The 19261-nt window shown below is 38.5% G+C and overlaps 1 pseudogene; it reads right to left on the reverse strand.

The window, feature by feature from the left end:
• Positions 1-208: 208 nt before the first annotated feature.
• On the reverse strand, positions 209-308 carry LOC127089584 (uncharacterized; annotated as a pseudogene).
• Between the last annotated feature and the right edge of the window lie 18953 nt (positions 309-19261).

Genomic DNA, 19261 nt, shown 5'->3' on the forward strand with positions numbered 1-19261 from the left:
TTAAAAGTTTGCATTCAACTAGCCAACACATTAAAAACCAATAATGCTTCCCCTAAGGCGATATGTTTAAGCTTATTTCCTTTTTCCCTCAGAGATAGAGCAAGATCTTGGTTATATTCCCTTCCAGCAAATTCTATCACTACATGGAATGACCTGAAGAAAGTCCTCCTTGCTAGATACTTTCCACCAAGTAAGATTGATGTTCTACAAACCCAAATAACCAGATTTACCCAACATGATGGTGAATCAATTTTTGACGCATGGGAGAGATATAAAGAACTATTAAGAGCTTGTCCACACCACGGTTTAGAACAATGGTTAATTATTCATACATTTTATAACTGACTTCTCTATAACACGAAGATGACCATCGACGCTGTCGCCGGTGGCGCATTGATGAACAAACCATACCCCGAAGCATGCACACTCATTGAAGATATGGCACAAAGCCACTACCGATCAGGGACGGAACGAACATCAGTAGAGAAGAAAGAAACAAAGGGAGGTATGCATGAAGTTAGTTGCCTAGACCATATGAAAGCCCAGATGAACGTCCTAGCACAAAAAGTAGAAAGCTTAACTATTAACCCTACAGTTGCCATAGATGCAGTACAACCTGGATGTGAAATTTGTGGAACCCGCTAACACATAATTGTTGAATGCAATCTTTTAGCTGAATCAAACCCAGATCAGGTTAATTATGCCCAAGGAAACCCTTATTCAAACACTTATACCCCTAGATGCAGGAATCCCCTGAATTTTTCTTATAAAAATAATAACCCTACTCAAAACTCTATACCTCAAATACCATCGGGTTTCCAAGCTCAAAGACCCACACAGCCTATACAAGTTGCTCCTTAGAAATCCAACCTTGAGAAAATCATGGAAATTTTAATTTCAGCTCAAACTCAAAAAATAAAGAATCCATGAACCAAAAAGTTCATATAAATGGGTTGATTACACACATAGGCACCAAGGTCGATTATGTGGTAACCCACAATAAGATGCTTGAAACCTAGATCTCTCAAGTGGCTCAGCAATAAGCCACTCAGGCTACGCCGGGAGGATCATTTCCTGGATAACCTAAACCTAAACCCAAGGGGCATGCTAACGCTATTGACCTACGGAGCGGAACTACATACAATGGACCTGTAGATCCTAGGTTGAAGAAACCGGAGCCACCAAAAAAGGTTGGTGTGACAACACCAGAGAAACAAGCAGTGGAGGAACCTGTAGAATCTAAAAAACAAAGATAGGAAGAAGTTAAAAATAAGGAAGTGGTAAAAGACAACCAAGTTTACATACCACCCCCTCCTTATAAACCATCGACCCCATATCCACAAAGACTTAAACAAACATGTTGATTCTAAGTGTTAGCAGCAATTTTGGTAAAACAAAGAGTGTTCACAAGATGTCATGTGTGATGTCTTAACATGAGATATCCTATGTACCTGCTGGAGTTCAAGAACATGTGCATGCAGGATTGTTTCAGAATGCCACATACAATGACAAGGCTTCTGATATTGGATGTACCTGCTGGAGCTTAAATGAAAGACATGTTCATGCAGGATTGTTTCAGATGACATACACAATGTCATGGCATCTGATATGGCTGTACCTGTTGGAAGTTATAAAAGGAATTATTGGATTATGCAGGATTTTTCCAGGATGTCAGACCCGATGTCATGACATCCTGTACACAGAACATTCAGTGTGAATGTCTGGTGTTTTTTGATTGCACAATTAATGGCAATCTTTGGATGATTGAAGATATGGCTAGTTGGCGCATTCAATCATGGATTACAACCAGATTTACTTATTTTCCAAGGAGATCTAAACAGCTGTTATAAAAAGATTTGATTGGAAAATAGATTTAGGGTTTTCAAGATGTCCAAGCCCAGCTGGATGCTTCAATAAAAAAGGACTTAGAAAACCTGTTTGAACACACAACCAAGACTGAGCGAAATATAGAGAGAGAGCTAGGGTTTGTGTTTGTTTAGTCATAAGACTTGTAGGTCATTCAAGTCATCCATTGATGATTGAATTGGACTGATTTGTGGTTGTAATTTGTCATTCTAAAGCTGTTAAGCAAGAGTGTGTGTCTTCTTGATCAAAGCTTTGAAGCAAGATCAAGAGTGTGTCTTCTTGATTGAAACTGTGAAGTAAAATCAAGAGTGTGTAATTGAAAAGTATTTTCTTTTCACAAGGGATTGTTGTTTACGATCACTGGTGTGTGATTGTAGGGAAGTGAGTGGGTTCTCATATCTAAGAGTGCTTAGGTAGAAATTGCACGGGTAGAGATTAGGTGAGAAAGACTGTAACTTGTTGAAGTGTACGGAGAGTCTTTGAACTAATTCTATTTTAGTGAATTTCCTTCCTGGCTTGGTAACCCCCAGACGTAGGTGAGTTGCACCTAACTAGGTTAACAATTGCTTGTGTTTTTCGCTTTACCATTCTATTGTTGTTTATTCATTGTGTATTACCAGATATTAGTGTCGTGACATTACCTTCGACATCTTATATCTGATACCAGAATTTCAAAACCAAACTAGATAACCAATATAAAAGGATCTTAAAACTAATTGAGAAACTCCACGTCGTAATTCCCTTCCCAGAGGCTATCACCCAAATACCATCCATCATATGCCAAATTTCTAAAAGACATCTTAACTAATAAACCTAAGCTTGACGATCCTAAACCTTTAGAATTCAATTCAATCGCTGAAAACAAACTAGCCAAAAAGAAGACAGACCTCGGAATTTTTTCTATACCTTGTGTTCTAGGAAATCATGTCATTAATAAAGCACTGCTGGATTTAGGAGCCAGTGTGAGCTTGATGCCTTTAGTTGTTTGTAATAGATTAAACCTAGGAGACATGCAACCACTTAGGATGTCCCTTCAATTGGTCGATCTATCAGTTAAACATCCAATATGTATATTGGAAGATATTCCAGTTAGGATTGGACAACTTTATATTCCAACTAATTTTGTTGTTATGGACATTAAAGAAGATGATGAAATCCATATCCTTCTAGGTAGACCCTTCTTATCAATAGTTGGAGTCATAATATATGTTAAAAGAGGACAAATGACTTTCGAGGTAGGAGATGAAAAGGTAGAATTTATCTTATCCAAATTTCTAATGGAATCCTCCATAGATGACTCATGTAGTGCCATCGATATCATTGATGAGTGCATAAGAGAACTAGACCAAAACCAAGAAACACTCATTGAAACGATTAAACTCCCTCAACGCCTATAATGGAGGATGATGGTTTTAAATCAATGACACCCTTCGTGGATGACAACCTTTATGAATGCTTGGCACTCACCCCTGACCATATGCTTGGTCCTAAGAAATCATCAATAGAGCTTAAGGAACTACCAAAGAACCTAAGATATGGATTCCTTGACGACTAACTAAATCGTCCGGTTATAGTAAGTACAACCCTAAATAAGGACGAAACTCATCAACTCTTAGATATCTTAAGAAAATATCCTGCAGCTCTAGGCTATAACATTTTCGACCTTAAAGAGACAAGTCCTTCTGTGTGCATGCACCGAATTATGCTAGAGGAAGATTTTAAACCCTCTACAGATCACCAAAGAAGGATAAACCCTGTAATGAGTGATGTAGTTAAGAAAAAAGTTCTAAAATTACTAGAAGCCGGAATAATTTACCAAATCTTCGATAGCAAATGGGTAAGCCTGGTGCATGTTGTACCTAAAAAGGGAGGTGTCACAGTTGTACAAATGATAAAGGAGAACAAGTAGCATAACGTATAACCAACGATTGGTGTATGTGCATTGATTATAGGAAGCTAAACAAAGTAACCAGGAAAGTTCACTTTCCTCTTCCTTTCATAGATCAAATGCTTGAACGTCTGGCTAGACACTCTTATTTATATTATTTAGACGGATACTCTGGATTTTCCAGATTCCAATTCATCCCAATGACCAAGAGAAAACAACCTTGACTTGCCCTTATGGAACATTTTCCTATCGACAAATGTCATTCGGACTCTGCAATGCCCCTACAACTTTCCAATGATGTGTGATGTCAATCTTCGCAGATTTCCTTGACGAGACCATGGAAGTTTTCATGGACGATTTCTCGATCTACAGATCCAGTTTTAAAAACTGCCTGGATAACCTTGAGAGAATCCTGGAGAGATGCGTAGAAGTTAACCTTGTTCTAAACTGGGAGAAATGCCATTTCATGGTTACCAAAGGTATAGTACTAGGACACATAGTATCAGAAAGAGGCATTGAGGTTGATAAAGCTAAGATCGAGGTTATAAAAAACCTTCAACCATTGAAAATAGTTAGAGAGGTGTGAAGCTTTCTTGGACATGCCGATTTCTACCGACGCTTCATCAAGGACTTCTCCAAAATAACTAAACCTTTAACTGGTCTCCTAATGAAAGACGTATAATTCAATTTCAACAACAAATTTCTGGAGGCCTTTAAACTCCTGAAACTTGCACTAATATATGCACCTATCATGCAACCACCAGATTGGAACCACCGTTTGAAATCATGCGTGATGCAAGCGATTACGCTGTCGGTGTTGTTTTAGGACAATGAAAAGACAAAAGAATACAGGTAATCTATTATTCCAGTAGAACCTTATATGCCACCCAATTAAATTATGCTACTACTAAAAAAGAACTACTCGTAGTAGTATTTGCAATAGACAAATTTTGCTCCTATCTAGTTGGAGCTAAAATCATAATATATACCGATCACGCTGCCATTCGATATCTACTTAGCAAAAAGGATGCAAAACCTAGACTACTTCGTTGGATCCTATTGTTATAAGAGTTCGACTTGGAAATCCGTGATAAAAAGGGTACTCAAAACATGGTAGCAGATCACCTCTCAAGGCTCGAATATCTAAAACCATATCTAATACCTATAAATGATGACTTTACTTATGATAGACTTCTAATGTCAATTAAAACAAATCATGATAATGATCCTGATGATGAATTGGAACTGAACATTGAAACTTCCCTAGCAGTAACAAAAGTACCTTGGTACGCCGATTTCGTTAACTACTTAGCAGCCGATATCATACCCCCTGACTTAAATTACCAACAAAAGAAGAAGTTCTTCCATGACGTGAGACGATTCTATTGGGTCGTACCCTTTATCTTAAAAAGAGGTGCATACGGCATATTTCATTGTTGTGTACCTAAGGAGGAAGTGGAAAGTATTATAACTCATTGCCACTCCGCTTCATATGGCGGACATGCGAGCACATCCAAAACTTGCGCTAAGATCCTTCAAGCAGTTCTTTTCTGGACAATCTTATGGTGTGATGTCCATACTCACATTGTCAAATGTTATCGGTGCCAACGCACTGGGAACATATCGAGGCGCGATAAGATGCCATTAAGAAACATCCAAGAAGTGGAAGCCTTCAACGTCTAGGGAATCGACTTCATGGGATCATTTCCATCATCTATGGGAAATAAGTACATTCTAGTAGATATTAATTATGTGTCAAAGTGGATCGAGGCAGTAACCTCACCTACCAACGACACAGGAGTGGTCATCAAGCAATTTAAAAACTATATATTTCTGAGATTTTGAGTACCTCGCCTCGTTATAAGCGATGGTGGATCTCACTTCATTTCGAGAATTCTTAATAATCTTATGAATAAGTATGGTGTAAAACATAGAGTAGCAACACCTTATCATCCCTAAAATAGTGAACAAGTAGAGGTGTTGAATAGGGAAATCAAACAAATCCTCGAGAAAACAATTTCCACTTCTAGGAAAGATTGGTCCCTTAAGCTACAAGATCCATTGTGGGCTTATAGGACCGCTTATAAAACCCCTATAGGGACAACCCCTTTTTAACTAGTTTATGGAAAATCATGTCACCTACCATTCGAATTAGAGCATAAAGCCTATTGGGCTATAAAATCCCTTATAATGGATTACCTAACAGATGGTGACAAGCGCACACTAGACATTCACAAACTAGAAGAACTCTATTGCGATGCTTATGAGAATGCCATATTTTCAAAGAAAGAACTAAGGCATGGCATGACAAAATAATTGCGAGAAAAGAGTTCAATGTAGGCAATCTTGTACTCCTGTTCAACTCCAGACAAAGACTTTTCCCAAGTAAATTATGCTTCAAATGGACTGGTCCGTACAAAGTCACGAAAGTCGTGAAGTCCGAAGCTTTCGAAATCCAAAATCAATCGTGCAATCCCTTCATTGTAAGTGGATAAAGGCTTAAACACTATAATGGAGGCGACACCCCTACCTATTATTCAGGCCTTACTTTAATAGAACCACCAATCGCTACTTCAACTCTGTGATTTCTATGATCGTCGAGCTACCGACGTTAAACAAGCGTTGCGTGGGAGAGCAACCCACGACCCTGTTTATTTATTTGTATTTACTTTTATTGTATTTTTTCATATTTTAAAACTTATGAACGGTGAATCGCTAAATTAACTATTTTCTTAACAGGACTGACTTGCGTGATGTTCCCATTTCAGGTTTCAGATCTCTACATAGCCATTCCCACTAATTATTTTTCAGGATGCAGGGTTTTGACGACATGCACGTACGATTCAGAGACGACAGTAAGAGGAACCTCTATATGGTCCTATCTGAGATACTGATGCTTCCCACCATATACCCTGACCTTGCCTGCTTATAAGCCATAGGGCTTGAGGCGAGCATTAGATACTTGGGTTAGCAACTATAATGGGAGGAATATGCTGAAGCTATGAATGTTACCTATCAGAACCTGGCCTTAGAATTCCTTAGTTCCCTGACCCACTAGCCTAACCATGGTCGTGGATTCAGAAGAGGCTTGATTACTTTTAGATTGTTTGGACAGGAATATAAGTTTAACCACAAGGAGTTTGTTAACCTTAGGTTTTCAGGGAGACCTTGGTGTTGTATCTGAACTTCCTACTGGTGATTTCACGCAGGAAGAAATAGACAACTTCTGGAGTGACATTACCGATTGAGGCAACCTGACCCATCCACCCAACTTTCTAACCGCATCCATAACCTAGTCTTTAGGTACTTCCAAATGATACTTGCCCAGACATTCTTTGGAAGAAGTGGGACTGATTAGGCTGTCAGTGCAAAGGAGATATCTTTCTCTTTTGTACCACCTAGTACCGTCTTGTAAAATCAGGAACTTTCCTGATCGAAAACCTAGAACTTACATCCAAATCAACCGAAGGACCGATCCATGTGGTAGGAACAGTGACCCATATTGCATATGCACTAGGCCTCCTAAAACAGATTTCCCATTTAGTTCCATATTATGGATACACCCTCATAGATATGAATCATTGTTTAGACTGTGGCCTGGTGAGGAGAGTCTACTTTAGCACCGAGCAGTACAAACTCCTGATCGATGACCAGACAATCCACTATTTTTCCTTGCCCTGCCACGGAAGAACAAACATTCATAAAAAGGAAAATTGGACCTATGCTCTAGAATACCAAGGAGAGACCTCAACCAAACATGTTCCCCCACCTACTCCTGAATACCATCTAGCACCTCCCTCGAATAGGACAACTGTAGTTTCTTCAAATGCTAATCTTCAGAGGCAGAACTTTGACCAAGAATTCCTCACCCTGCGTAAGGAAATGATTTCTCTTCGTGAAGAACTTACCGATCTTTCCTTGCAGATAGAAGTGGATAACGCCACACACGCCGAGGAGACATATAACATGTACCAGGATATCTACAGTCTTAGATGCCATCTAGCAGAAGCCCGGGAGTGGGGGGGGGGAGATTTACTGCATTATCGTTATTCATTTATTTAATTCACCATCATGAGATTTATTTATTTTATTTTCTCCAATTTATTTTTCGCATCTTCCATCTATTAGACTCATTTTTTTTATTAATTTTTAGCACCGTTTTTATTTTTCTTATTATGCATTTAGCGGTTAAATTTAAATTTTTTATCTTTGCTATATTATTAATCATTAAGTAAGTTTCAATTATTTTTCAATTATGTTAAACAAGCAAAGCAAAAGCCTTTGAAGTAGAGTCGTACACCCCCGAGAATGCATATAAACACCCCTCAGGAGCCCAGATCCGCGGCCAAAAGCCTAAAGCCCAACCATGAAGATGGCATTCGCCATCCCCGTGTGGCACCCGTCATGGGGTCTGAAGGTGAAACACAGGACATAATTGAAAAAACTCCATTTTCCCAAATTCAACTCATCTTCAACCTCCTATAACCCATTTTCTCTCATCTTTGACCTACATAAAATCCCACTCACCCATATTCATTCACCAAAACTCTAATACCCATTACCTTCTCCACTAACCCATCCACTCTTCACTCTTAAAAACCCCCATTTTTCACTCAAAACCCTCATTCTTCCATCTTCACCAAAGTACTCAAATTTCTTCACAAAACCAACAAGAATGGTAGCCATGGGAGACGGAGGAATTATTTTCCGCGAGGGAAATGATGGTAACAGGAAGAGGCAGAGGTATCAGGAGTTGCTGACCCGAGAAGTTTACTCAATGAGGTATATCGATGACAACTGCTTATATAGTTTAGGCATATATCCTTATGTTCACTACCTGTTAGAAAACTTAGGTCTCCAACACCTGTTTGACCATAGAGAAAATATGTATGTGAACCTGACTAGGGAATTGTTGAGTTCCCTAATTTATACTGTTAGTCCAAACACTACCGTAGGCACGGCTAAGATTTGCATGTTCAATGTGGAGTATGCATATACTACTGATCAATTTGCAAGTTTATTGGGATTCCCCCATAGGGAAGGTGTTTTATGTGAGACACCATTAGATACTAACTGGGCAGTTCAAGCATACCAGTTTTTGAGAGATCTGACATGTCTCACCACTGATTCCTTTGAAGAAAACATGGCTTCTGATATCCACAACCCGACCATACGTATCTTCCGCCAACTGTTGGTAGATACTATATTCGGCCAGGAGAACTCTAATAAATTGAATGCAAAATAATTTCTTTATTTACAGGCAGCTCTCACACAGCGAAAGCTTAATTTGGTCCCATTCATGATAGTCCATATGTGTGTTATTGTGAAAAAGAAGGGGACTATCTCTTTTGGAGGATTGATTACCTCCATCGCCCATGCTTTAGGGGTATATACTGAGTTGGCTACATCGAAACCCCTACCACCCCGCATCATTGACATGAAACTTTTAAGAAATATGCGGTTGTGAAAAGTTAGGAAAGAAGGAGGCTACCACCTCATGGTTCATAATGTAGCCATAAAAGGTGGTGTATTACCTTGTCCTCGTTGTACAGATGTGCAACATAATAGAAATTGGACCTATCATTTGAATGACCCACCAATCACTGGACCAGTACCCCAGGACATCCCACAAAACGAGGATGATGGGACCGATGATGAGTATGAACGGAGAAATATGTCTCCCATTCATGATACCCCTCATCCACCTACACACACTGCACCAGTTTTTTCTAACACCTTTTGCAGGTACCCATTTGGTTTCCATTATGACGAAGATATGCTGAGGGAGAAAAGAGCTAGAGAGGAAAAGTGTGACGGTCTATTCTATGCGATGTATGAGCAATAACAAGACATGATGGAGTTCATACGATAGTCAAAGCGCCAGACAGATTATTCCATGTGGTCGATGCTAGAAGCCTAGCACATGATGGCATCCCAGCAATAGCATCAGCAAGCCTACCTAATGAGTCACTTCACACTCATTGAGGCTAACCAATAGGCTATGCTTGGGAACTTCAGAAGGCTACGGGAGGACAACGCCTCCTTCTCACCACTGTAGCAGGTGTCGGCGTCAGTAGCATCCAGACTTGGGAGGAGAGGGAACTAGTGGCCAACAGTACCAACAATAGCATGTCATTCAGGTTCCATCTATCCTTTCTCACTTTTTATTGAAACATTGAGGACAATGTTCGGTTTAAGTCTAGGAGGGGATCTTTACCTATTTCATTCTATTTTGTGCTCTATATTTTTATTTGTTTTTTAGTTAGATTTAGTGTTGTTTTTAGTTTTACCGCCTTTAGAATTTTACTCTTGCATCTGCTTGACGAGTCATTTTGTGTAGTTTTATGCTATTAGTTTATTTCCCCCATTTTCTTGAGCCATGCTGGAAAAAATTGAAAAAGAAAATAGTTAATTTTTAAAATTTTAGGCTTTTAAGATAGGTTGCAGAGACTTGGGAAAATTCTTGAAAAAATTGATATCGTCTTAACACCGTAAGTTTCCTAATTATAGATATCGATATGGATACTTATTATGACATGGCCTTGAAATCTCACCCTTTATTAATCCTTAAGCAGTTTATCTGAGCAGTCAGCACCATCTGAATACCGCTAAGTGAACATACCGATGCAAATAGGTGAATGATCCCGTGTTTAAAAAGGAAAGAATATATATATATATATATATATATATATATATATATATATATATATATATATATATGCATGAAATTTGAAAGAGAATAATCTACTTACTAAGTTAGGTAACCCTCACCCGGTTATTTAGCCCAACAATAGTGAAACTTCTGAAAAATTATGCTTGTGTGTCTGTGTTAAAATATTAAATTGCTGAATGTTGACATAATAAGGATCATAATCACTAACAGGTTTGTTCACCATGCGAGTACAGATAACAGGCTTAATGTGATTGTGCCTGAATGAAAAAGGATAAAAAAAAATGAGATGAGTAAGTTATGCTGAGGTATAATAACATGTTACAGATTGGTTTGTACAGGAAGGAGACTTACGACCGCAAATGCGGTATGTGTTACTACGATACCCTTAGTTTGTGAATAGTACTTATCGACACAACCTTAATTGAATTAGAATCTGAGGTCTGGAATAATTTCTTGTGTGTTACTGTTTTTCTTCATATAGAGGTAGCCATGAGGAAGATAATGTGTTCCACGTCCCAATAGTCACAAAGATTGGGTCCAGCCAATTTGGGAATATGGAGGTCGCCATCCCTACTTAGCGGTCGCCATCTTTAAATTTTGCGCTTTAGTCAAAGGCGGTTGGAGATTCAGCCCCATGACCACCGTTTTTCTCTCACACAAACGCTGAAGAAGTTATGTGATTCCCTAGGTCTAGTACTAGTATAAATAAGGCATAAAGTTCACAGTTTTTATCATCCAAGCTTAGTTGCAGCGTAGGCCATATATTCACACTATTAAAGCGATAATTCTTCACATTGAGGGGTTATCACACCATTGTTGTTAGTAAGTTTGGAGCATCTTAGTCATAGAATTTAATCTTGCCACCATTTACGTTTCAGTTGCACCAGATTCAAGTTTCCGATTGGAACAGGTTTTTAATATATTCTGCACTGCTTTATTTTATTTACTTTATCGCATCGCTTTACTTACTTTTATTTCCTCGCACCGCTTTACTTTGTTTTATTTTCCCACGCCATTTTAATTTGTTTACTTTATTTCTCGCTTGTTACTTTCCGTGCAAAAATTTATTTTCAAAGCTCTACATTTATTTGCAAGTTCTTGTTGAAACTCAATCGCACACATATCACTTTAATATGTCATAACTTACTTTTCAATCATATGTTTTATTGTTTACTGTAACCATGTTCAGCTAAATCATTAGTGATGGAATGTGAGGATCATCGAGTCAACGGTACTCCATATGTTGTCTCTATAAGAGTGTTTTTGGGGCTGTTTTGACTTTAATATAATTTTTCTATGATTCATCTGATCGGTTACTACGAAAGTAGTATCGTGACCAAGTCGGGTAAGATTGAAAGTCGTCTGACACTTAGGACAAAATTGGTTAGTTTTTTATTAATAAGAATAGCATAAGCACTTTGTTAATTAATTAGGAAAGTTTAATATTACTAGAAGGAGGTTTTGAAACTATTTTCGGGCGTGTTTATATGTTTAGAATCCAGTTGTCCGAGCATATGACGGAAACCCTTTTAAGTTAAAGTTTTTAATCAAAATAACTGTTCAACTGAGTTAAAGAAGTGATTATATAAAAAGGATTTTCTAATTTAACGCAAGACGCGACCAGTGCAGCGTGAGCAGCTGGTATAGATTAAATATAAAGTCTGGTTCCGAAAATCGAAAGTGACGGTTCCTTTTTAATTAACTCTTTTTCAAGGAAGAAAACATTGCCCCATAGGTAGTTCTAATTAGAGATAATACGAGTATTGTTGATTGATGTGATCCAAAATCCAGTATTACATCTTTGAATTCATTTAAACATTATTATTTTCATTATGTTTCCGTTCCAAACATTCTTGATATTGCCTTAGATAAACACAGTAAGAATAGCTAACGATAGATTGACATTGGTCTCTTTGGGATCAATAATCTTTTGTATTACTCTGACGTACTTCGTATACTTGTAGAAAGCACGATTACCATGACGGTTGGAAAAATGGTCAAGAACCATGAAGGTTGGAAGCAAAGATGTTATCAACCGTGATGGTCGGAAAAGATGCCAAGCAGGTTGGATTTTGAGGGAAGTTCCAAAAAAGACTAAGCTTTAAAAGATGTCAGGCATGTTTGGGATTTGGAAATGAAAATAAAATATTGGGCTTTGATTTTTCCTGATCTGCACACATGGTTTCATGTTATGCTAGATGAATGATATACATGAGTGGAGCAACGTGATTAATACATGATGATAATTTATGCAATGGTTGAATCAGATACTCGTATGGAGGGAGGTGGGAATTTTGGGATAGGATAAACTTCATACAAACGTGATTCTTCGACACCTACTTCAGTTGTTGTCACACCTCTTGATTTGATAAGAGAACTTGTACCTTCATAACCTACTTTTGCCCTAGTCTTTCAGGTATCTGCATGGATTTCCTATGAAGCGATCTTGTCACCTGAAGACCTCAAACTGGCTTTCCCCGGCATCTTGAAATCGCATCCCCTTGATTAACCATTTCTAGGAGTGATTGACTTCTCAAGCTCTTGGGGTGGCCTGCCCCAATATGAGCCTTGAAGTAACTTTTCCCCTGCACGGTTGATTCAGAGAGAATTGTCGAATATCGACGTGATTGCCTTAGATTGACTGAATTATGAAGAGATATGTCCTTTGGGATGTCAGAAATATTCAATCTTCTCATTGTGTAAACTTTTTTGATGTCAAGTGCCTGTTCGCAAGTAAAAATGCTCATTTTGAAAATGATAATTGTAATGTCATGCTCATGCAAGTTTTGAAACTCAAATATGTTCACTAAGATTATGACATATAGTGAATGAATCACTAGTTAAAATGTCATATCAGTATCAATACAAATGATAAGTAAATCTTTACGAGTCAGCTTTGATGTGATCTTACCATAGTATGCTTTCAAAATAAACCATGCTTCAATTAGGTCTTTTCAGGGTTGTAACGTGGCATGGTTCATGGTTTTAGAAAGAAAGGATATAAGGCTCAAAACCTATTCTAACCCACATGTTTTACATGATGTTCTCCAGTCATGTGTTCAATTAGCTTAAAACAAGTGTTTATCTTTCAGAAAAGGATTTTGAATATTATCAATGATGGTCATGGAACCCAATGAGTTTTTGGAGTGATAGCCACTCACCTTCTACTTTTGTTTGCGACCACATGGATTTTCTCTTACTGAGGAATTTGTTATTGATTCTATCTTTTTCTTTTATTTTGTTTTCCCTTATTTTTGCCTGGACTGATCCTTTGGGTTTGCAGTCCATCGGGATTCCCTAACTTTTTCCTAAGTCAATCTTGTTTCCAAGATTTTGACTTAGCGTCCTTTTCTTTTGCTTTTGATTTTTATTTCTCATCCCTTTTTTTTATATTGGAGCCAATCCTGTGACACTTGCTTGCTCAATTTGTGGCACAGGTCGTGACTGTCTCACTCCTTTTGCTAGTAGGGGATAACCATTGTGAATTTGTGATTCAATCCTCTTGATAAAGGTATAATATGATTGATCCCTTGATGGGACATTCTCCTTTTGAATTTTGAACGCAAGGTCAAACTGACTGAAGACTACCCTGCCCCTGGTTAAAATTGAGGGTTTTATATACATAAAGAAACTCTTACTCCAAGGCCCAAAGGGGTTGAATAGGCATTATCTTCCTTATACCACGGGTGTTCAGGGATTCAAAACAATGCCTGACATCATCTGCACGGTTTTATTCAAAAGCATACAAATAATGATCTTGCGCATTTTTATTGCATCATTCTTTTCTGATTTTGCTTGAACAAAAGTTTGATACTGATAAATGAAATATGAGTGAACACAAATGAATTTAATTAAAACATGCACGTTTATTTCATTATTATTATCATCTAAAAATCAGACAAGTTTTACAAATGAACAACAAATAACAGACAGGAAAAGATTACAAATGAGACATGATTGAACAATATGATATTGCTGACATGACTAGCCTTAATACTCATCCATGGAGGTAACCAAATCTGAGCAATCTCCACCAATAACTACACTTACCATTGTCCATTGTGATCTGGTAACAGGTTAGTCCTAACACTGAGCACTACCTCAGAAAAGAACAAGATCTTATGATCGATTAGCTCTTGTACCCTCGCTTTAAAAACTAAACAATCCTATGTAGAGTGTCTTATATATCCAGCATGGAACACGTAAGGCACATTAGGATTATGCATGTGATGGTAGGGAGAAGTTGCAGGCGGAATCTCCTTTGGCACAATCACCCCTTGCTGGAAAAGATATGGTAGCAATGGAGCATACAATACAGGGATCTAGTTGCATTGAGGGCGCTTCTTATCATAATGTATTCCCTGACCCTGACTCTGGTTTCTATTATCTTTTGGAGGTCGCTGATTCTGAGAAACATGAGCATGTGGAGGTTGTTGACATTGAGGTTGGTACGGTGGTTGCTGATATTGGGCATCAGCAATGTACGGATAAGGGTAGTATGGCACAGGAGCCATAAGAGCTTGAATTTGAGGGTATACATTTGTTATCACGACACTTGCCTCAACCTCCTTTTTCTTAGCAAAACCATGAGTTTCTTGACCACTGTTTGATTATCAACGCTAGTAATTTTCCCCGTTTTCAGCTCATTCTTAATACGTTCTCCAATGGTTACTATATTAGCAAAGTTGGACAACGAGCTACCGACCATCTTCTCATAGTACATACCTTGAAGAGTTCTCATGAAAATATCAACCAATTCAGCGTCTGTCAGCGCAGGTCTAACTCGGGAAGCCATTTCACACCACCTCTGATCATATTCTTTGAATGTTTCGCTGCTCTTGTAGGCTTGATTTTGTAGTTGTAACCTGGTAGGAGCCATATCCAGGTTATACTTATATTTCTTGAGAAAGGATTCAGACAAGTCCTTCCATGATCTGATTTTAATGCGCTCCAAGATCATGTACCAATCTAAGGATTCCCCAGATAGGCTTTCCTGGAAGCAGTGGATAAAAAGCTCATCATTGTCAATGTAGGATACCATCTTCCTATAATACATAATAACATGACTACTGGGACAACTTAAACCCTTGTATTTTGGCAAGTCTGGCACTTTGAACTTATGAGGAACCACCACGTTAGGAACCAGGCATAAACCCTTAGTATCCATATTGTAAGCGGAGAAGCCCTCAATGGCTCTTATCCTTTAATCTAATAATCGATAGTCTGCCCATCTATTCTGATTTGTACCAAAGGCAATTTGATTGGCAGGTTGAAGATTAGTCTGATGGTTTGGGAGTTGAACACCCTGAGAGGTTGTCTGAGCAAGGACTAGAGGAGAAGAAAATTGAGGATACCCCTGAGGATACATCAATCTCAGATTAACTATCTGACCAGCAGTCTGACCATACTGACCCTGATATGGAGCATAAGGTACCCCGAGATAAACAAGTGGAGGTGTAACAACAGAAGATGCCCTAGGATAAGGAGGAGGTATCTGAACACCTTGATTCAAATTCTAAATAGTAGGTTGAGTAGCCTGATGAGGAACATGAAAATGAAGGCGAGGACCTTTGTACTTATCTTTATTATTATCAGGAGTTTTAATTAGCACAAAAGTATAAAGAGCGTGTTCTAGGTTGATCTCACGGTTGTCAGCATCAACCATTTGAGGAGAGTGAGTGGTCATGCCCCAAGGATGGGCAACAGAGTTCCCATTGGCAGGGTGCATAACAAAAAGTTGGTATGGCATAAAAGCATTCCCATTAGCAACTTAGGGAGTAAAGTTTGGAGGCAACCCCCACAGATAGGCAGCAGCATGCCTACTAGGACCAGGTTGACAGATCGATTGGCTTACCACATGTTGGATCACAATATTAACAGCAGTATCAGCAGTAGTGGTGACAACAACAGTAGCATCAGTAACCACATCAGTAGTAGGATCGGCATAAGTGGTAGAGGTATTAGCCTTCTGAGCTTGAAGGTACTCCAATATAGTGTTCATAATACCCTGGAAAAGATCCATATTGCCTTGGAACTGAGCTAAGGTTTCCCTATATGTAGCATTCTCATGTTCCATATCTGCCATAATTCTTGATTTATTAGCTCTTGTGAAGTACTGGTGTCGAAGAGTCGTCATCCTTCTGGATGAGGAAAGGACAAGGTAAGCTCTTTCTGGTTGATATGCATGAGATGCAAATGAATGAATGCACATGTTATGGGTGGAATGCAAATAATTATGCAACATCCATATATTCAAAGCATTGATGGTTTAATAACTCAGGTACAAAATTTCGGCATATATAGTAATACAATAATGATGTGCAAGAATATATGTTAACACATAAAATAATCTGGATCATCTGCATATACGGTCTGATGCAGGATCAAAGGTCCAATGCATCCATGAGAATAAAGGTATGTAGATTTTATGGTTTCCTACCAAAAAACACCCACATCCCCTTCACAGGTAGATTCTAGTCTTCAAAAGGTATATAGAGTCTATGGTTTCCTACAGAAAAACCCACATCCCCTTCACATGTAGATTCTAGTCTTCAAAAGGTAGTTCCTAGAAGGTGTTGGGGTAAGCCCTAGAGGCCAATACTTTTGGTACTTGTATCGAATTATTTATTAATAATAAAAGGTTTTTTCTTTATTAGGTTTGTTTAATAAAGTCCCTAGAATGGCTATTCCGTTTAATGTATCAAGTGTGACTTAATCATGAGATCACATTAAACATAAGGACACTATTCTTAAAGTATCCGTAGTCGAGATTTATTGTGAAGTGGGATAACATTAAAGCATAAAGACTATTATGTATATAGACTGATGAGTCACGCCGATCTTCCAAACTCCTTTTGGGGACATGCACTATTGGCAGCAGCTTATACACTTAACCGTGTTCCATCCAAAAAGGTTGAGAAGACACCATATGAGATATGAAGTGGTAAGAAACCACATATGTCTTACATGAAGATTTGGGGTTGCGAAGTTTATGTGAAACGACAAATTTCAACTAAGCTTGAGCCCAAATCTGACAAATGCTTATTTGTGGGGTATCCTAAAGAAACAAGAGGGTATTACTTATACAATCCTTCTGAGGGCAAAGTGTTTGTCGCTCGAACTGGAGTTTTCCTAGAAAAGGATTTTATTTCCAAAGGAATCAGTGGGAGGAAGGTAGAGCTTGAAGAAATTCAAGAATCACAAAGCATTGATACACCTATAGAGGAATTAGAGCAGGAAACACAAGTAGTTGTGGAAGAGCAACCTGCTCAAGTAGAACAAGACCAGCGTAGGTCAGGCAGGATACGTCACATACCTGAGAGATATGGATATCTCATAACTGATCAATGTGATGTATTACTCATGGATCAAGATGAGCATGTGACCTACCAAGAGGCCATAACTGGTTCCGAGTTTGAGAAGTGGCTAGAAGCCATGAAATCTGAAATGGATTCCATGTACACAAACCAGGTTTGGACCTTGGTAGAGCCTCCTGTAGGAGTTAACCCTATAGGATGCAAGTGGGTCTTCAAAAAGAAGACTGACATGGATGGTAAGCTACATACCTATAAGGCAAGACTGGTTGCAAAAGGATATAAACAAACTCATGGGGTTGACTATGATGAAACCTTTTCACTAGTTGCAATGCTTAAATTTGTTCGGATTTTACTTGCTATCGCTGCATATCATGATTATGAAATATGGCAGATGGATGTCAAAACTGCTTTCCTTAATGGGAATCTTCTTGAGGATGTGTACATGACACAACCTGAAGGATTTGACATACCTGAAGAAGCCCTAAAGATATATAAGTTACAAAGATCAATCTATGGATTGAAGCAAGCTTCCAGAAGCTGGAATCTTCATTTTGATGAAACAGTAAAACAATATGGATTCATCAAGAACGAAGATGAGCCTTGTGTCTACAAGAAGGTTAGTGGGAGCATGATCATTTTCCTGGTATTATATGTAGATGACATATTACTCATTGGAAACGATGTCCCTACCCTACAACAAGTAAAGTCTTGGTTGGGGAAATGTTTTTCTATGAAGGACCTAGGTGAAGCAGCCTATATATTAGGAATCAGAATCTATAGAGATAAATCACAAAAACTACTTGGCCTAAGTCAGAGTACATACATAGACAAAGTGCTGAGACGCTTTAATATGCATGATTCCAAGAAAGGATTCATACCTATGCAACATGGCATGTGTCTATCAAAAACACAATCCCCTTCAACTAAGGAAGAGAAGGATCGCATGAATAAGATTCCATATGCATCTGCAATAGGATCTATCATGTATGCCATGTTATGTACTCGACCAGATGTCTCGTATACTCTGAGTGCAACGAGTAGGTACCAATCTGATCCTGGTGATGCTTATTGGGCAGCTGTCAAGAATATCCTTAAGTATTTGAGAAGGACTAAGGACTCATTCTTGATATATGGAGGTCAGGAAGAGCTGGCTGTAATTGGATACACCAATGCTAGCTTCCAGACAGATAAGGATGATTTTAGATCGCAATCTGGTTATGTGTTTTGCTTAAACGGTGGCGCTGTGAGCTGGAAAAGTTCAAAGCAAGATACAGTTGTTGATTCTACAACCGAGGCCGAGTATATTGCTGCCTCAAGTGAAGCAAAGGAAGCTGTTTGGATCAAAAAGTTCATTAGTGAACTTGGCATGGTTCCTAGCATTGTGGATCCCATTGGTCTCTATTGTGATAACAATGGTGCTACGCACAAGCTAAGGAACCTAGATCTCACCAACGATCCAAACACATACTTAGGCGTTATCACCTCATTCGAGAGATAATAGATAGAGGAAATGTGAAA

Source organism: Lathyrus oleraceus, chromosome 5 (genome assembly GCF_024323335.1).
Source record: "Lathyrus oleraceus cultivar Zhongwan6 chromosome 5, CAAS_Psat_ZW6_1.0, whole genome shotgun sequence".
Lineage (NCBI taxonomy): Eukaryota > Viridiplantae > Streptophyta > Magnoliopsida > Fabales > Fabaceae > Lathyrus > Lathyrus oleraceus.